The sequence below is a fragment of the Rattus norvegicus genome, chromosome 6 (genome assembly GCF_036323735.1).
Source record: "Rattus norvegicus strain BN/NHsdMcwi chromosome 6, GRCr8, whole genome shotgun sequence".
Classification (NCBI taxonomy): Eukaryota; Metazoa; Chordata; class Mammalia; order Rodentia; family Muridae; genus Rattus; species Rattus norvegicus.
Window position 1 is genome coordinate 45,746,514 of NC_086024.1, and position 22,166 is coordinate 45,768,679.

Below are 22,166 nucleotides of genomic sequence, written 5' to 3' on the forward strand. Positions count from 1 at the left end.
GACAACCTGAATTCCATCACTGAGACCCACACAATGGACGGAGAACTGACTCCAAGTTGTTCTTTGATCCTCACACATGTGCTGAGGCACACAAACATGACTACACACACACACATACACACAAATACACACATGCACACACACATACACACATACACATACCACATACACACACACACACACATACACAGACAATTAATACACAAATGTTGAAACATGTTAAGGAAATGACATCCCTAGATTCTCCAAACTTGAGAAACATTAACTGACATATCTGAAAAGCTGAGTAAACTGTGGGATACACAGAAGATCCACAAACAAACACAAGAATAGAAGATGCTTCAGGCTGGAGCAAGAAGACAGCCTTAAAATCAGCAGCAGAGTAGAGAAAACCTCAGAGGGGGACCTCACTGTGACTTCTTATTAGAAACAATGGCGACCAGGCCACAATGGAACAATACTAAAAGCACTCAAACAAAACAGCGTCACCCCTTACACGCACGCGCACACACACACACACACACACACACACACAGAGAGAGAGAGAGAGAGAGAGAGAGAGAGAGAGAGAGAGACAGTAGTTTAATCAGCAAAGCTATCTTCCAAAGCCAAAGACATCAGCAGATGAAACATAACGCCTGGTTTACAAGAAGGATCAAGACAAGTCCTTCACACTACACACAAGCAACCCAAAGAGGTGGCTCAAATCTGCATGAGGAGTTAAGCACACGGGCAGAGATAACCCAGTCAGTATGAGAAACAGTAGAAAGGCCCTGTTCTCTGTTGCACTCACTGCCCCAGCTTGCATCTTTATAGCTACACCGTAAAGACGTGAAATGTACCCAGCAGCAGCACAGGGAGCCAGCTAGTGAGAGCAAAGACATGCTAAGCGAGGAAAGCAACTTCACGTGGCAACACCATTAACAGGAACAGACAAAGAGAACCAGAAATAGGGAACGTGGCAGTTAATATAATGAAGGCTATAAACATATACTTATTTGCTCTTCTTTCTTCTCCCAGACTCTTTAAAAGACATTAAATTATATAACATAATAATATAACCTCACATTATAGGGTTTGTAACGCATGTAGGTGTAACACTGTTGAACAGTAATGCCAGGAAAAGATGAATTTGGTTGAATTATACCAAATGAAATTCCTACATCTGTCACCAGATTGTCTAATAAAGTAGACTCTGATTGAATATCTTACACACACACACACACAACACACATACAACACACACAACATACACACAAACACTCACATACATACACACAACACACATACAACACACACAACATACACACAACACGCAACACACATAGACACACACAACACACACATAGACACATACAGAGACACACACATTCACAGACACACACACAACACACTCACACACATAGACACATACAGAGACACACACACATAGACACATACAGACATATACACACTCATACAACACACAACACACACACATAGACACATACAGAGACACACACATACACACTCACACACATAGACATATACACAGACATACACACACACTCACACACACAATCATAGACACATACAGAGACACACACATACATACTCATACACATAGACACACAGAGACACACATACACAGTCACACACACTCACAGAGACACACACATGTACACTTATATACATAGACACATACCCATAGACACAAACAAAAACACATGAATGTACACAAACACACAGCATACATACATAGACACACACAGAAACACTCAGAGACAGAAACATACACATATAGATACATTCACACATACATACATACACACATACATACATACACACATATATACATTTACATATACATACATACACACATACATACACACATATATACATTTACATATACATACATACACACATACATACACACATACATACATTTACATATACATACATACATACATACACACACACCCCACACCCTGACTGCTAAGGAAATAACTTCAGAAGAATTTATAGGAGGAGGTCATAGATTAGCTCTGTTCTCACCTTGATCAAAGAAGCTTCTTTTGTAGCGGGCAGCAGTTAATGCCAAGACTTATAACTAACTGCTCAAAGTGCTAAGACTACATGACTGCATAGTTCTCAACCCCAGTGGCCAATCTACATCAACCCTCAGAGGAAGGAGTGAGAAGAATGTGAGGCAGGAAAGAGAGCTATGGAGTGCCGATCTCTGGACATGACATGGCTGTCACATGCATGAACTCACAGCAGTCCCCGTTACCTGTGCATAAGACAGAGCTGGACAATAGTTCCAGCATGGACAGGGGCTGTCACACGAGGCTCTGACCATAGCTGAGGAGTCTTTGGGAACTGATGGGCTTGGAGGAGAGGGCAGGTCATTTTTCTTCAGGGTCATGGCCATGCATACCCCTGAAGAATGTGGTTGTGCATGCTTATGTGGGCAGCACTAATTAAATTCAACGGGTCATAGAAATTAAATCAAAGGGCATGGAAGTGGGAGGCGCATTTTGGGGAAGTCTGGGAGAATTGAAGGGGGAAGTTAGGATGGATGTGATCAATATATATTCTATATATGTGAATATATGTATGAAATTGTCAACAGAGAAATTCGAACTTTTTAAATTTAGGGGCAAATAATTAAACTACCAGATTGAAGAATATTCACTGAATCTAAATGAAAGATATCCAGGAATAATTGAGCATGAACAACTTGAGACAAATAGAAAACCAAAAGTACAATGTCAGAGAGGGGGCTTACTACAATCACCTGGTCAGGAACACCACTGGTCCTGTCAGATCACAGTGGTGATGACAATGTCCTTCCTAGTAATGTCACAGTCACTGTGTCATTGTAAAGTGACACATTCTTCTTGAGTTTGGGGCAATGCTGGTGTAAACAGACCTACTGTGCTTCATCTTCTAGAAACCCAGACTGTACTCAATAACATGTACACAATACTTGATAATACACAGCTATGCTTCTGACTGTGTAGTAACTGTAGTGTACTTCATATGACTGGTGGGTATGGTGCTCTCTCTTTCTCTCTCTCCTCTGTCTCTGTCTCTGTCTGCCTCTCTGCCTCTCTGCCTCTCTGTCTCTGCCTCTCTGTCTCTGTCTCTGTCTCTCTCTCTCTCTCTCTCTCTCAAACACACACACACACACACACACACACACACACACACTTGCGTGTGAATACAGGTGCATATCATAGACTGTCAAACCTTTCTAATCATTTGCCTGTGCCACCTAGCAAGTCCCCAGCAAAGCTGGGACCAGATGGTTTTCCCATCCCTTAGTGCAAAGCACCTTCTGCTACAATGCAAAATGTATCAACAAAGGAGGCTCCTTAGTTCCCGTGAGCATGTTTGTTACAAATGGAATGCCCAGTCCGGGCTGAGGCTTAGGAAGTGGCTCTGTGACTCATGGAGACCTGAGCAGGCTGCCTCGAGGACACCAAAACAGGAGATGCTCTGAGAGATGCATAGCTAGAAGTTGAGCTGGCATTTGATGAGATGCCAGGGACTTAGGCAAGAATTCCTGCACACCCAAGTTGGGGCACCCCTCCCAGAGGGATGGACTGGCAGGCGCCAGCAGGGCCCAGTGATGTATACTGCTGTGCAACAGCAAATCTGCAGAGGCCCTCCACAGATATGAGCCCAGCATCCCTTAGAAAGCCCCCATCCTCATTCTCACAGGTCTGGAGGTGAGGTCTCTGGGAGCCAAGCAAGGCCCTGGAGCCCCCAGTCTGTGTGGCTGAGCATTTTCCTTTTTATAGATGGTGATCAAGGTTCCTGCCCAGGTTTTTGGAGATGAACAAAATAAAATCACGCATAAAAGTCCCAATAGGTTGCTGGGCACAGCTGACTGCTTCAGGGACCTCAAGCACACAGCAGCTCCAAAACCCAACGACAGGCATTTGACTCAGTCCATCCAAGACCACAGCTTCCAAGGCTGGCTTAGGGGGAGCCAAAGACAGAACACCCACAACTTTTGGCTTTTCTTAGATCAAGAGCAAGATGGAGAGCCTGAGAAATAATCTGTCCCGGATCTGTGAGTCTGAGAAACACTCCTCTGGTGAACACAGCATGGCTTGGGCTAAACCACATGTAATGATTTCTGAGTCCTCATACAGCTTTTGTCTTATTTTAAAATCCCCCTTTTTTCTTCTTCTTCCTAATTATTCAAAATTATTCAGTTTTGCATTCAAAATTGTCCTTCATAATTATCCACTAATGCGCCCTTTCTTCCCTAATTCAAAGTCCCTTTAAAAAAATGGGACCGTGGGCCAGAGAGAGATACAGATTGAGAACATGTATTGATCTTGCAGAGGACCTGGGTTCAATTCCCAGCACCCACGTGCCTGCCCAAAACCATCTATAATTCCAGTCCCAGGTATCTAATACCCAACTCTGGCCTCCACAACCACCATTTATGCATGTGGTACACATTCATATCTGCATGCAAACATTCCCACACATGAAATAAAATCTTTTGACTAGAGTATGCACTGTGCCTGTCTAGTCTCTGCTGTATCCCCCATGCCTGGCACACAGCAGGGTTTGCTGAGCGTTTGGTGGCCCACATCTTCCCAAGCCTGCTTCCTCCTCTGTAGCTGCAGACATAGTACAAGAACCAGGGCCGAGCACCATGTCCCAGAAAGACCAGGATTTCTACATAGTGTATCCTTGTCGGTTTACTGAGCTTTAGAGCTAGGGACACTTAACCTTACCAGAGACAGAAACCACTATGCTGTGACCTTACAAACACTGAGTCCCAACATGGAGGAGCAAATGTGGGACCTGAGACCGCCACTTTCAGCCTGTCCAGGACAAGCACAAACAGAAAGCTGTTCAGCCGCAGAGGGGAATAGTGCTTCCCCCTGTAGGTCAATAGCTATAATTTTTGGTACCTCATCGGTTGGTGTTAACCCTAATACACTAAGATGGTGAGCCTTCTCCTCTTAGGATCAGAAAAATGAACACGTCGTTCCAAGCATCCCCTCAACTATAGGCAGCAGGGAAGGTTCTGAACGTGGAGCACTTGAATCCTAGACTCCAGATCCATTCACCTTTGCAGTCCTGACACCGCACCTCTTCTGGGAGGGACAGTGTCCCAAATCCTTATTATGAAGCTGGGGCATCTTCTACCTTCAGACTGTAGTGGAGACAGAGCCTCTGAGGAGGAGATTAGTGTGGGAAAGGTCGTGGGGTGCAGCCCCCACCTAGCAGAATTGGTGCCCTTTTAAAAGGTGGTGCTGAGGGCTGGGGTAGTGGTTCAATAGGTAAAGCGCAGACCCTGCGTGCACAAGGAGCTGAAATGAAGTCCTGGCCACCCGTATGAAAAGTCAGGTGTGGTGGCATGGACTTGCAATCCCAGCACTGAAGTGGCAGAGACACTAGCTAGGAAATTCACAACAGTGGTTCTCAATGCTGCAACACTTGAATACATTTTCTCATGTTGCCGTGACCCCCAAACCTCAAATTACTTTTGTTGCTACTTTATAACTATAATTTTGCTACTTTTATGAGTTGTTATGTAAATAAATATCTTTTCAGATGTTTTTAGATGGTCTTCAGTGACCCCTGTAACCTTGCCCCTCCTCCCTCAACGGGTTAAGACCCACAGGTTGAGAACCTCTGATCTAGACAATCGGTGAACTACAGAGTCAGGAAGGAGACCCTGACTCAAAAAATAAGAGACTTAATAGAGAAAGGCACCCAGTGTTGACCTCTGGCTTCCAAACACACGTACATGTACATGCATGTGAGCTCACATGTGCGCTCGCGTGCACACACACACACACACACACACACACACACACACAGTCATTCTCTCTGTCCACAGAGTGAACACACATTAAGAAGGTGGCATCTGGAATCCAGATGGAGTCTTCATTGGAATTCAGACACGTTAGTACCCTGGTATCAAACTTCCAACCTCCAAAACTGTAAGTATTCAAACCTCTCACATTATTATGACAGCCCAGGATAACTAGCACAAAAAAAAAAAAAATTCAAAACCCAAATAGTTCCGTGTTGCATGAACAAGCTCTCTACTCAGGAGACCCCCCCCTTTCCCTATTGCTCAGTCTTTTAGAGAGAAAGAAAAAGGAAAGCTTAATATCTCCCAAGGACATCATAGAGTTTACAAAGGAACTGGGAACTGGGGGCCATTGGTTTAAGTGCCTCGTAAAGAATTAATGAGGCATTAGTGCTCCCAGGAGCTGTAAGAAACCCTTAAAGCCATTCTTCCCAGTCTCATGGCTCTGCCTCACCAATGTCTAGGCCCTCTTCAGCCCTGTCCCCGAAGGCTGGTTTCTATACCATTACACTGAGTCTTGGGGTGGGGGTGGGGGGTTCATCTTCCCCTTTCTCACAGTCAGGAAGCTGGGGCAGAGGGTCAGCTGACTTGCTGTTCAACATCTGTCTTTGACTTCCATCCATCCCTTCCTCTAGTTTCCATATCAGCCCAATAGTGAGCAATACAGGGGCACAGTGTAAACATGTACATTTGAATAAATTTTGTTAAACAAACGAATCCATTTATGGGCAAACAATTAGCTGAAAAATGACAACTAAATAATTAGAGCTATTTGAACAACAGCCAGAAACAGAAATAACCCAAAAATAAGGAGGAAAGTGGGGGAGAAGCAAGAAGGGGGAACTAAAGGGGGAGAAAGAGAGGGTTTTGCTCTCTCCTATTGATCAGTGGCTCCTGGTTTTTTGGCCATTGATCAATTCTATTCTACTTGCAATCATTGGCAGAAGACTGATGGACACTCACTGGGCTACTGCTAAGCCTCAAAGATGAGTTGGCCAAAGTCTCCTGAAGACTCACTATGCTTTATGGCAATTCCACTAAACTGTGCTAATTATCTAGGCAGAACCTGTGAGTGGGAAGGCACAGCTGCCAGGGAGGCAGGGGTGCAGGGAACCCCTCTATCACCACGAGGCTGTGGCCTGAATACAGAGCTCCCCAACATTCCCATCCTAACAACCTCAGAGCCTATGAGGAGTCCTGGAGTGTGTGCAGCATGCCTCGTCGTGTACAAAGGGCCTCTACGATCTTTGTCATATGGTTGCCTCAACACACACTTGGGAAGTGGTGCAGTGTGGTAGTCGGTGTTCACTGTCAGCCTCACAGAACCTAGAATCACTTGGGAGACCAGGTCACAGGCAGGTCTGGGAGGGTTGCTTTGACCACCTTGATTAACGTGGGAACATGCTCATCTTAATCATGGGTAGGATGTGGGCTATGGAAGAACAAAAAAGCACTAGCTGCACTCACTTTTGTGCCCTGTTTCTGATGATGGATTTGGTGTGGCCTGCTTCCTCAAGTTCCTGCCACTGTGGTCTCCTTGGTACAGTGGATTGTAACTGGGAACTGTGAGCTGACAGAAACCTTTTCTCCCTTGATGCTTTTGTCAGCATCCTATCACAGCACAGGAAGGAAAAGAAAAGCTAGTACATATGGTACCTGGGTCTGCTTGCAGAGGTAGGCCATGATAGTTAACCCTCACTGTCTACTTGACTGGGTTTAGACTCACCTAGGAGATTGGTGAGGCACACTTCTGGGTTTAGAATCACCTAGGAGATTAGGGAGATGCATTTCTGGGTGTTTCTGTTTCTAGACAGTAGTAGCTGAGTGAGAGACACTGAAGTTGAGAATATGACACACCACCCCAAGGGCTGGTTGTCCATACTCTGTATCCTCTCCACCATGATGTGAACTGCCCTGCTCTACCATGCTATCCCTGCTGTGATAGCCTGAACTCTGAGCAAAATAAGCAAAGTAATACTTCTCTTAGTTGTCTGTCAGGTACCTTGGTGGCAGTAAGTAAAAGCTGGCTAACTCGGACAGTGTGTCTCCCAGATATCAAGGAACTTGCCCAAGGTCACATAGCTAGTAAGCTAGGAGGTCTGAATCCTCATCTTCCTGATTCCAAACCCACGCTCTTGCCAAGGGGCTCCTGAGTTTCCTGGCAGAAACTCCATCTATCCCTGGACACATATGTCCAGCCTGGCACATCATCTGGGCAAATTTGGATCTAGACTCCTCTTACATTCACCCTGGAACTGTGAGCAATCCGTGTCCTTTGAAGGAAACTATTTGCACCTGTCACTGCAGGCCATCTGAAACTGGCAAATGCCGGAGATGAGTCCTGCAATCTGCTGAACCACGCAAACATGGGCCACTGCCAAGGGCGAGATCACCCTGTGCCTGCTGACCAGCAGGAAATCTGTACACGGAGTCATGGAGCAAGGCCTACAGGGATCTCTCCAGATGCTACCCAGTGAGCCTCCGTCCCGTCCCTGCTGTGGCTTCACTGCAGCCAACGCCTCTGCTTCTGTCTCAGCATAGGTATAACTTACTCGATGCTTCTCAGCAGAGAACAGAGCGGACCCCAGCCCCTTGTCAGGGGTCAGTACCTCAGGAGCATCATACACTTCTCCAAATCGAAAGCTGCTTTTAACCTTCTACATAAACATGAACACAGCCATAGAGTTGCAGATCTGCCTTCCAGAATGTTTCTGAAGGCAGTCTGATGGAAACACAAACACTCTTGCTGCTCCCTAAAATGCGCAGACAGCCTCTTCATGAGATCTGAGGCGTCTCGGGTTCAGGGGAGCATGGTGCGATTTACATGGGACCCACTTACAAATGTTTCTTCCCCAATATCTAATTATCCCATTCAAACCCCAGTACATTGTCTTCTAAATTTCTAAGTGGTTTAATAATAGAATTGCTTCATTAACTCTGATATGTGCTTGGGAATCAGGCAAAGAAATTTAAAAACAGCTAAAAAAACAAGCAACTGCAGACACGTGCATCCGTGAACTTCAAACATTTATGGACTTGGCAGCGGGGACTGTTCTAAGAACGAGCTAGGGCTTTGACAGAGTGGTCACACAGGATGCTCCCAACCTCTCTGCCCACCCCCAATCAGGTCTTGCTTCCTCACAGAAATGAGTTACGGGGCAGGGTGGGGTGCAGGTGGGCACGCACTGTAAGGAAGAAGCTAAGCATCCCTCAGAGCCACGTGGGGAGCAGGAAGAAAGAGGAATTATGAAAAAAAAGCCTTATTTCTAGCCCCTGGTTGGTCTTCCAGTGGATGTTGGTGATCTTATTTTGATGCCTACTCTCTGGATTGGGTTGGGTTTTGTTTGGTTTGGAGACAAGTTTCCCATAGTCTAGGCTGGTCTCAAACTTGCTATGTAACCAATGCTGCCCCTGAACTCCTGATCCTCCTGCCTCTACTTCCTAAGTACTGGGACTACAGGGATGCACCACCACCAGCACAGTGCAGGTCCTGCAAACTCCCTCGAACCACTTACTTCCTCAGAGCTCTCGACATCCCCCCAATCCTCCTGAACTCAACATCTTTCCCATCACTCCAGGTCAAACAAGAGCCCGACTTCTCCCCTAATGGCCTGGTACTTAGGATCCAGACTCACTCCTACAGATCTCACCCAGATGCCTTCTACCCAGCTACCTCCTGCCTCCTCCAGTCTCAGAACATCCATCAGCAGTTGCTCCTGATCACTGGCCATTCCTTCCCCCTACACCACAGTTTCAGATCCCCCTAATGTGCGTTTTTGTCACTGAGGGTCCCTCTGTACCACACTGTTGAGCTCAGGGTGCAGAGAGTTAGCAGCCACATCATAGCTACTTCCCGGGATTTCGGTTCCAAAGCTTACTCAACACCATTGTGGATGTCCGTGGGACAGAAGCAAGACTCCACATCCTTCCACACCTTTGCTGGAATTATTTCCACACTGCAAAGGGGTTTCGTGTGTAGAACTCCACAAGCCCAGCCTTGACGACTTCAAGGGATACGAGGGACGCTGTCATACTTCTGCAAAGTAGGACACTGGGAACTTCCCAACAAACTTCACGGGGTCCCTCTCGATGGGGTCTGGAAGCCTCCCACCAGAGACCGCTAAATGTTTGGAGAACCAGCCCAGCTCTCAGTGACCTTTCTATGCCTCCAGTTATGTAAAGACTAGACTAGGGGAAGCGTGTGAGGAACAGACGGCCAGAGCCGAGAGGCTCCTGGCCCAATTCGAAGTGAAGGCCACGGTTGAATAGAACTCTGGTGGCCTGCAGGAAGCCACCGGTGCAGCATCAGGGACCCAATGAGACACTGTTAGAGGAAGGGATCCTGACTTCAAAGCCATCTCCACCTCCACTTAGCGTGACCAGCAGTGCTCCTCCTCGAGACCACCAAATAGGTGACATCGCTCACACAAAGAATCCTTGCTGGGGAAGGAAGTTGTTCCTGGTGATGCCTTTTACAGAGAAATGCCAGTTCCCCCTGAAGATCAGCTCCCACCTCCTTTGGCTGGGGCCCGTCACCTGTGTACTAGCCAGAGGAGAAGATTTATCATTATAGTTAGTCCACCTTCACCTCTGGGCTAGGAAGGGTCCTAAAAACATTCACCCCTCTGCATCTGTAAGAACCTCAGCTTTTGAGTCTAGAAGATGAAGATGGCACCCACTGGAGTCTGGAGGGTGGGATGGCACCCACAGACAAGCAAAACCTCAATACAGCCCACCCTAGCCACGGGGCCAACTAGATTCAGCACTTCCTCCTATGATAAGAAAGGCAGGCAGAGTTGGGAGAAGGCAGGATTCTGGCCAATGATCTCAGGGTCTGGGGGGGGGGGGGTTTGTTGTTGTAGTTATTGTTGTTGTTGTGCTGGTGGTGGTGCTGGTGCTGGTGGTGTCTATGGCTGCTGCTTCTCTTTCACTTCTGAGACCGGCCAATCACCTGAGCAGGCCCTTTCTCTCTCCCTGAACCTATGTTGTTCTCACCTGTGAGGCAGAGACTAATCCTTCACCCGATGCTTCTCAAACTCAGGTGAGGAAGGGTACTGTCCACATTGTGTAACCTTCAGTGATGTAAAGGGGCCCCTTCCCTTCTCCTCAAAACATGTAAAAACGATTGTGCTGTGGATGCAGATCCCTGGCTGGCACCAGTCGAGGCTATTTTGGGAGGCGTGGTTACTAAGAAACAGTAGGCTCTGGTTGCCTTGGCAACCATGGGTAAGATGGAAGCATGGTACACCAGCCTTCTGTATTCTATCCTTGTCTCCTCACAAAGTGGGATGCCTGGTGATTCATTTATGAGCAAAGGTGTCTCCCAGCAGGGCATTAGCCTGGCTAACCTGCTCCTGGCCAAAGGATCCAGATGGGCTCTAGAAGAACGTAGTTCCTGAGTCCTATGGTCACTGCGAGAAAGTTGGAGACAGCCTCCCGGGGAGCCTGCTTTCTGCTTCCCTCCTTGGAATGGCCCTGTTATAGTGATACAAATACCATATGTAGAAATAAAGGCTGGAGGATAGAGCAGTTGTTCTCAACTTCCTGATGCTATGGCCTTTCAGTGCAGTTCGTGTAGTGGGAACCCCAAGCATAATTCATCGTTAACTTCATAAGTGTAATTTTGCTAACATTACGGATTGTAATATAAATATCTGATATGCAGGCTATCTGACATGCAATCCCAGAAATGTCGAAACCCCAAGGTTGAGAACCACTGCAATAGATCAAGTGGGAGAGCAGTTACAAGAGGTGGGCAGGTCTGCCCAAGGACCCCCCAATCGCAACGCGCCCTTCCAGATGCAAGTGCTCGAACCACCATTTGTATTGAGTAGATAGAAATGATATTACTAGGTGTACAAAGCAGGGTATGGCTATACACCTGGCAATGTCTGTCTGTCACAGGAGTCTGTTGTAAAGGCAAGTGAGAGATTAAAGCCTATTACCACAAAACAGGAAGACAAAGATCACTTCAAAAGGAGTGATAATTCAACTAAGATTTCTCCTCTCCTTTTACAAATACACACACACACACACACACACACACACACACACACACACACACACACACCCATGCGCTGAGGCTGAGACAAAGTGTGCGAGTTTCAGCCTGGCTTGGGGAGGACCCCCATCCCACAGAAAAGTGGGGCATGGTGAAAACAGACGCGGGCACAAATGGCAGTTCTAACATTTGTCTCCAGTGAGTCTTCTTGCGCATGCCCACTCAGGAGGCGGCATCCTGATACTATACCGAAAGCCCCTTTCATCCTACAAGGAGCACTCTCCATGCAGGATTATGAGTGAGCCCAGAGCCTAGGGTAGAGAAGGGGTAGCTCTGGGGACCCGTTATCCAGCCCAACTCTACATTCTGTTAGGAAACGCCTGAGAACTATGGCTCAGTCAAGGCCTCTTGGACATGGAGTTCTCAGCTTCTCTGCCCGCTTACTTTTAACTAAGCCACACAAACGTTTCCCCTGTAAAGACTTGGTCACAGTCAAGCAGGTCTTTCCTGCTGAGTGGGCCCCACATTCTCGTTTTAGGAACAGTTGCAGAAGCTGAGTTTCCGTAGTCCTATCTCCTTTGCCATAATCCCTATATTAGAAATATCCCTGCTTCTGTTTTGAAAGATTATTCTGTATTATGGGATCAGCCAGGTAAGAAAGGACATCTCAAGTCCTTTCCGATGGTGTTAAATTTAACACACCAATTCTGCTGATCTTGATTGATCCACTTCGATCAAGGAGACAATAGTAACACACCTCATTTTGATAATCTTGCTACAAAACAGATCCTAGCACTTGAGGGGCTAAGACGGGAAGATACCACAAGTTGGAGGACAGCCTGGGCTAGCTACAGAATGAACACCAGGCCATCTTAGGCTATAAAGTGAAGATCTCATCTTAAACAAAAGGTGGGTCTAAAAATAGGCCTTGTTGGTGAAGAACATTTACTGCTCTTCCAGGGGAGCAGTTGGATTCCCAGAACAACATATATCAGACTTTCATGGACACACACACACACACACACAGCATATATAAACACACATATACACATAAATAAAAATAAATATTTAAAAGGAAGTTATTTCAGAAGGAAGAGGGAGGTAAGAAAGGAACCAAGGGAGAGGTGAAGGAAGGAGAGAGGGAGAGGTGAAAGGAAAAGGGGAGAGAAGAGAGGAAAGGAGGGAGGTAGTAGAAAGGGAGGTAGAAAGTGGGGAGGGGGAAAAATTATAGATATGGACCAGAGCCCGTAGGGCACCCACTGAGATGTCAAGGTTCTTGTGTACCAGGAAAAAAAATCTCTGATCTAGGGACACATGGATATTGATGGAAATTAAAAGTTAATTAAGAAAGAGAAATACTGCACACACATTTGTACGAAATGTATGTAGACATGAGTGTGTGCCCATAAAGGTCACACATGCACACGCACACACACACACAAACACACAATAATTTTTTAAGAGAGAAAGAGAAAAACACTCCTGACAGTGGAAGTGGGCCAGAGGACTGGGAAAGGTCTGAGGCTCACAGACCTGGGCTATGGGTCTCTGTCCTTTCTGACATTTCCAACGTGGCCAGTCTTTGGAGAAGGACCTTTGTCCTTCATACGCTGTTTGGTTACGTGGAGACCATGGTCAGAAGGGCTCCCAGCTGTCCTCTGACACTAGGGGCTTTCCTAGGTGTTACTCTTGATGCCTCTCTCCTACATCAAAGAAAAGGAGTGGGGAGAGGAGAGGAAGGCCTAGTCAGATCTGTACTAGAGGAAGGTAGGCACCTGAAAGTTGCAAGCCTTGGTTGGCAAGGCCTGTGGTAATGGGCATGGCCAGAACATGAACCAAGCTCTTTAGCCCCAAATCCTCACTGCCCTCCTCCCCTGCTGGCTCTACCCCAGGGTCAGGGCAGCAGCAGTGACTCAGACTCTAGCAGGAGGGATATTGCGGGTGCTATCATAGCCCGTAATTACAATACAGAACGGCTATGACTTCAATACCATATTTAATTTTTTTTGCAAATACTTGGCTTTTTCATTGCATCTGAATAAAAATGCCCATTACCCTAACCAGATACCTAGAATTAGAAAATAAGACATTTTTTTAAAGACTTGAAACATCTACCAGTGTATAATTACTCACTGCCTACAGACTATACTTTTAAAAATAGTCGCAAGGCGCATGAATAATTGAGCTGGCACAACTGCTCCTACATTAGAGCAGCATTGTGTCTCATCCCGCAGTTAACAAATTCCCTTCGTGATTGAAGCTGGAGTGCCCATCGGGAGTAGCTGGATCCCAGGGTCAGTCACAGGAGAAGGTAACTAGAAGCAGGGTTTTGATTAAATAAAATGCAGGGACTGGCAGCATGAAAACACTGTCGTGGACATCCACAAGGTAGAGTGTGAGTGAGGGGAAGCACACTGGGGGGTGCAGGCAGTCACCCCCTTGAAGCAACATGAAAAATTTCAAAGAAAGAGAAACCCTAGGACAAGAACAAATGGCAAACGTGAAGCAGGCTGCCTTAGGCAGCATCTGAAGCCAGGCCTCCGGCGGCTAAAAACACAAAGCTGGCACATTCCCACAGCCGAGAACTTTACTCCAACACCGGACAGGGCCCCAGACACAAGCCATGACCAGAACGAGATGGGACTAGGAATGTGGCTCAGTTCAAGCACTGCTACACATGTCTAGGGCTTAAGTTTGGTCTGGTGGCACACACTGTAATCAGGTCCTGGGGAGGCAAAGACAGGTAGATCTCTGGGGTTTGCTTGCCAAACTGCCCAACTTAACTGCTAAGCCCCAGGCCAGTAGGAGACCTTGGTACCCTGAGGACCTCTGACACACACACAGGTGCACATATACCTACACATGTATATACACAAACATGTACACTTGTACACACACACACACATATACATACATACATACCACAAACATATACACAGACCACACACATACACACACACCACACACATACACACACACCACAAACACACCACATATACATACACACTATACACACACACCACACACACATACACACACCACACACACATACACACACCACACACATACACACATCATATACACATACATACATACACACACACCACACACACATACACACCACACATACACACACCACACACATACACATACCATGCACACATACACACAGACCACACACATACACATACCATGCACACATACACACAGACCACACTTAGACTATACACACATACACACGTACACACCACATACACACCACACACCACACACATACACACACACCACACACACATACACACACACTTACACACACCACATACACATCACACATACATACACACATCACACATACATACACACATCACACATACATACACACATCACATATACACACACATACACACACACTCACACACACCACATGCACACACACACACACACGTACACACACACCACACTCATATACACACATACCACACACACATACACACATACCACACATACACACACCACACACATACACATACCATGCACACATACACACATACCACACTTAGACTACACACACATACACACATACATACATAACACACACACACCACACACATACACATACCATGCACACATACACACAGACCACACTTAGACTACACACACATACACACATACATACATACCACACACAGACCACACACCACACACACACACACACACACAGACACACACACACGGAAAGTCAAAACTGATTTAAGTTGGGTCTTTCACATATGGAAAACCCCATAGGCATTAAGTAGCAGCCACAACAGCCACAGCTGATAGAAACATCAAAGTAAGGTTGAACTCAAATACAACCCACTGATATTTTCCATTGAGCAGTCCACCAACTGTTCTTCCTGAAAATCTTGGGAGAACCATCAGAGCTGTGCTGGGGAGTCTGGAAAATAAAACTATTAAATGACCGGAGAGTAACACCAAGGTGCTTACTGTGAAAGCTGACGGTGGTTCCAGTTCCGATGTTGGATGATGGCCTAAGATGCTGCAGCCTAAGGGATAAACAGTGAGAAACATAGAAGAGAGGGCAGAGGAGTGGCTGTGTTCTCTCTCTCTCTCTCTCTCTCTCTCTCTCTCTCTCTCTCTCACACACACACACACACACACACACACACACACACTCACGCACACATTTCCTTTTATTTTATGTGTGTGGATGTTTGCCTGCATGTGCATGTAGTGGCCACAGAGGCCGGAAGAGGGCACTAGACCGTAGTTAAACACATTTGGTAGCCAGCGTTTGGCTGGGAATCAGACCCAGAACCTCTAGAGGAGCACGGAGTGCTTTTAACCACGAGCCACCTCTCTAGCCCAGGAGAGCAGGGTGGGGGAGGCTCTTAATTTGGATCTGTCCCTTGCTACTATGAGCCTTTGTTCGGTCACTTCCTGACTTTCCTGAGAGGCTACTGCGTCTAGAATCTGAAAGGATAACAAATAAAAGCAGGGGCCTTTCTGGGACCTGACAAAAACAGGTGATGACGGAGACCCTACACCCACCCACAGGCACCCCAAGGTGCAGCCACACAGCTGAATCATCTGAAGGGATGGCTGTCCCAAGTTTTCTCTTCCCTGATGGGTCAGAGGTACAGCATTTACCAGAGCAGGGGTCACGCAGGAAGATGACACACAGGAGAGGCTCCCAAGCCCAGTCTCCCCCCTACCCCTGTGCTCTCTCTATAGCACTCTCTGACCAGCAGATGTTCCACCCTAGACTCTGCCTACCAATCTGAGCTGCCTGTACACGGAATAACGGACTCCTGAGCTCACAGGTTAAAGCAACCAGAGTTCCAAAGAGGATAGCACGGAAACCAAAAGAGTCTGTGGGCATTGCTCACTGGTGAAGCAGATGTATTGTAAGGCGACATGTTTGATGGAGCGGAATACCAAATGTAGCCAAGATGATGAAACCAGGTGTGGGGCCATCCACTTGTAAGCCCAGCCTTTTAGTCTAATGCAGGGGATAGTGACTAGAAACCCAATCCGGGGTTACAGTATGAGGCTCTACCTCAAAACTGCAAACAGATTAATCAGTGCCAAACGGTCAGCCTGAAAACACATCCAAACAATGGGTTATAATTAGGAATATGTCTGTATACACATATATGTGCATGAGAAATCAACAAAAAAAGAGACCATGGATTTGACGGAGAGCAGCAAAAGTTAATACGGAAGCATTTGGAGGAAGGAAAGGAGAGAAATGCTGTAATCATATTATTAATATAATTGCGATTGTAATTATTAAACATTGAATAATTAATTGCTAATTCTAATTATAGACTCAACATAAAGATAAAATAACAGCAATAATGATAATTCATAAAAATCAAGGAAGAATTAATAAGAATCATTTGTAAGAGTATGAAATTCTTTATTATTATTTGTGTGTGTGTGTGTGTGTGTGAGAGAGAGAGGGGGGGGTATATGCATTTCCAAGTGTGCAGAGAGCTCGCAGGGAAAGCGCTTGCCATGCAAGCCTGATCATCAGAATTCAATTCCCAGAACTCACTTAAAGGTAAAAGGAGAGGACCAGCTCCATAAAGCTGTCCTCTGACCTCCAACCCACAGGCCCACACTCCCACGCCATACAGACACGGCAATAATTAAAATATGTGTTTAAAATGAACAAAACACATTTCTAATTTAATTAAGCAAATGAAGGGCTAAGGACTTGAACTGACGTTTACCAAAGCAGGTGTACAACTATGGCCAATGAGCGTAGGGAAAGATGCTCAACGTCAGTTGTCACTAGGGAAAAGCAAATCAAAGCCACGATGAGAGGGCTGGAGAGACGGCTCAGCAGTTAAGAGCACTGGCTGCTCTTACAGGGGACCTGGGTTTGGTGACCCAGAGCAGCCTCTAACTCTAGTCCCAAAGAATCCGATGCCCTCTTCTGGCCTTCAGAAGTACTAGGCACACCCCGGTATGTATACATGATGCAGATCTACACACATATGGATTTAAGGAAAAAAACTGGTGTCACTACATGCCCAGTCAGTTGGCTGTTACTCTTAAAAATTGAAAGAGCAAGTGTGAATGAGGATGTGGAGAAGTTAGAAACCTTTGTCCTTTGCTGGTAGGAGCCATCACAATACAACTACTATGGAAAACAACCCTTCAAACCCTGAAGAAAGTTTAACATAAAATTACCACCTTTAATCCCAGCACTCCAGAGGCAAAGGCAGGTGCATCTCTTAAGTTCAAGACCAGCCTGGTCTACAGATCAAGTTCCAGAACAGCCAGAGCAACACAGAGAAACCTTGTCTTGAAAAACAAAGTGGAAAAATTTTAAATGAAAGATTATCACGTGATCCAGCAATCCCATGTGTAAGCGGGCAACTAAAAGAAACAGACGCCATCCCATTCCTCTCCTCACCTCCTCTCCTACACAGTTCCCTCTCTCCATCCATCTCTGATGACGATTTAGTTTCCCCTTTTAAGTGAGATCCAAACATCTTCTCTTGGGACCTCCTTATTAGCCAGTCTCTATAGTCTGTGGATTTCGGCATGGTTGTCCTCCACTGTATGGGGGGAGAGGCTGGGCTTAACACTGCATGCATGTACATACTGCGTGTGTGTGTGTGTGTGTGTGTGTGTGTGTGTGTGTGTCCTGGAGATTTTGTTCCTGTTAGGATTCGAAGTGATTCAAGAGATGAGATTAAAGGCATCACTTATCTCTGAGCCTTCTGCCAAAGTGCAGACACAAAGGGAAGGCAGAGGTGGGCAGCTTCCTCCTGCTTTAATTACCTCATGGGTCTGAGTTAGGGGGTCACGGCTTTTTGCAAAAGTGGCTTTTAAGAGCATGTCTAAACTATAGTGAGTGAGTGTCTAAATGGAATGCAGTGGCTGCACACCTAGCTGGTGTCTAGAGAATCAGAGGACTGGCTGTTGTTGTTGTTTGTTGTTTGTTGTTGTTGAAGACAGCTCCTCCAACCCCAGTTGATATCAGAAGCATTTTGTGTAAAGAGAGACCCCAGTGTGAGGTTGACTAGGTTTCAGAGTTTTACCCACCACATTGTGTTTCTTTATTCGTCTGCTAGTGGACCCAGGTTATTTCTACATTCGATTGCTGTGAATAATGGTGACGTGAGCATAGACGTACGAATAGCTGTTTAATTCCTGGCATCTGTTTCCTCCCTTTTTTTTTTTTAAATTCACTTTACTTCATGATCACAGTCCTCATTTTTTCCACACTTACAAGTTACTTCCCCCATTGCCCTCTCCCCTTCACCTCGGAGAAGGGGGCTTCCCTTGGGTATCACCCTACCCTGAGACATCTAGTCCCAGCAAGACTAAGAACATCCTCTCCCACTGAGGCCCAACCAGGCAGGCCAAGTAAGGGAAAGGATCCAATGGCAGGGAACAGAGACGGAGACAACCCCTGCTTTACTTGCTAGGTAACCCACTTGAAGGCCAAGCTGCACATCTGCTACAGATGTGTAAGTAGGGGTCTAGGTTCAGCTCCTGTCTGCATTCTGGTTAGCATTCCAGGTTCTGTGAGCCCCCACGGTCCCAGGTTAGTTGCCTCCGTGGGTCTTTTTGTGGTGTCCCTGGTCCCTCTGACACTTCTATCCCCCACTCTTCCACAAGATTCCCCGGACTGCGCCTGGTGTTTGGCTGCGAGTCTCTGCATCTGCATCCATCTGTTGCCTTCCTCTGCTGCCTCTCGGGAGACAGTTATACTAGGCTCTTGTCTGTAAGCCTAGCAGGGCATCATTAATAGTGTCAGGGGTTGGCTCTCTCCCATGGGATGGGTCTCAAGTAGGGGCGGGCATTGGTTGGCTGTTCCCCCAGTCTCTGCTCTGTCTTTATCCCTGCGCATCTTCTAGGTAAGACAAATTTTGGGTTGAAGGTTTGATGGATTGATTGACATCCCCCTCTCTCTTCTGGAAGTCCTGCCTGGCTATAGGAGGTGGCCACTTCAGTCTCTATATCCCCCTCTGGTAGGAATCTCAGCAAGGGTCATCCCCATAGACTCCCTGTATCCTCTCCCATCCCAGGCCTTCAGCTAGTCACCAGAGATGCTTTCCCCTCACTGATTTCCATTCTCACTCCCAGCCCTCTCCTGCTCACCCCCTTTCCACACCTGCTCAGAATACATTGGTACAGGAGACAACTTCCTGAATAGAACACCAATGACTCAGGCTCTAAGATCAACAATTGATAAATGGGACCTCACGAAACTGAAAATCTTGTGTAAGGCAAAGGACGCCATCAATAGGACAAAACAGCAGTCTGCAGATTGGGGAAGGATCTTCACCAACCATACATCTGCAGGAATTACATCCCTTTAAACCCAGCACTCATGGATGGAAATACCATGCAGAGCATGACTACATTTGGTGAGTTCTAACCCTGCCTTCATGAGAATCCAGGACAGCCCTACGGTCTTAGCCACTTCCATATGAAGGCTGTGGGGAACCAGGGCAGACAGACCTTATTCAGGATCACACAGGCTGGCCAAGACCTGAGCCCAAGGTCCTCTCTGGATACTTTCTCACCTAGCAATGCCACCAGGCAGCATGGCCCCCCTCCCCCAACAGCAGAACTTCTGCCCCCACAGAGCCCTGTGATCCACTTCTAATGAAGTTCACAAAAAAACTTCCTGCAGGGAAATTCTAACCCAGTGATTAGCAGCCCTGATTGGCGTTAATTGCCTGTTAGTTTCCATGGTTATGTCTAACTTTGTTCCCTCTTGGGGCCCAAACAGGAACAAACCCCAGCTATTCCCCCACTGGTTCAGTGGGAGGAAAACAGCCCAGCAGACACGAGCTGAGCTGTTTGTAGAACTGGTCTGGTATCTACATTTCCGAGAAGGCTCTCACTCAGAAATAGATACCAAAATGCCTAAGGAACACTTTCCTAGTATCCTGAGCCACAAGCCACTTGTGTGTAGGGCTAGCAATGGGCCAGCTTGCTTTCTGCTAATGTTTCCCATAGAGACCGATGTGCCATCTTGTATTGAACATTACGTCTCAAATATCTCAAATTAAACTGGTTTTGTTTCTGTTCAAAACAGGTTAGCTGGGCCTGGTGGTGCATGCCTGCAATCCCAGCTACTTAGGAAGCTGAAGCAGGAGAACAGAGAGTTCCAGGTCAGCTTGGGCTACCTAGTTTCAGGCTAGCCTATGCTACACAGTGGGACTCTGTCTCAAACAAAATAAAACACCTGACCATCACTTCACTGCAGCTTTCTCATCTGAGGTTTCCCTGAAATCTCGGTCATCTAGACCACGAAGCACAGTCCGGAGTCAAAAACCTCAGAGTCTTCCCCAAGTCTGCCATGAAGTCGCCCTCAAATACAGATCTTCACTGTTCGTTTAAACTCAAAGCCCTGAGTTCATACTTGAGGCCAGTGTTTCTTCTTGGAGCCAAATCAGCAAGTCTCTTGGTATTTCAGCTTATATAGAGAGAAATGCAGGTTACACTGAGAGTCAGTATTAACTGGTGCATGTGTGCGTGTGCGTGTGTGTGTTTGCACATGTGTGCTGCTCACACATGCATGCATCAGTGATTATTGTCCCAGAATGAAGAGTCAAACTTGCTCACTTTAGCATGCGCTCATTTGCATACGTGAGCACCCCTCCTCCAAAGACCATGCAAGTGCCTTTGGCTAATCATACGGAGTGGCCTCAGTCTCTTGGCCAACAGCTCCTGTAAATGCACCATCAAGAGCTGGAGACTCTTCAGCCACAATGGATAACCCTTTTGGGTCAGCGCCATTGCCTCCTGGTATGGACTCTCAGAGTTAGAGGTGCCAGCCATTGTACGCACCCGGGACACACGCATCCCTGGCTGGTGAAGTCTCTGGATCCAGTTCCGCCTCTCCTACCTTGACTACCTTCCTGAGCTCACTCCTCCCTCCTCCCCCGCTCTCCTGCTACCCCATCTGAAACTGGGGCTGTCTTCCTTCCCTACACACCATTTGAGTGCCCGCCTACCAGAGAATTCTTGCTTTTTGACAGCAGACCTCAGTGGTCCCTTATGCCCAGGAAACCTGAAACATGGTTCCATTTTCCTTCAGAACAACTGCAGTCCAGTGTCCTATTTCATGAGACAGAATACTCAAATCCCTTCCTTCCTGGGGCAGCGAAGTTTCACATTAAAATAGACTGAACATTTCTGTCTTGCTATCACTTTTTTGAGCGCCTACTGTGTGTATGCTAGTTGTAGGCACTCAGCCCAGCCTCTCTCCCCTTCTCCCCTACCCCCCCTCTCTCTCACACACACACACACCACACCATACACACCACACCATACACACACCACACACACACCACACAC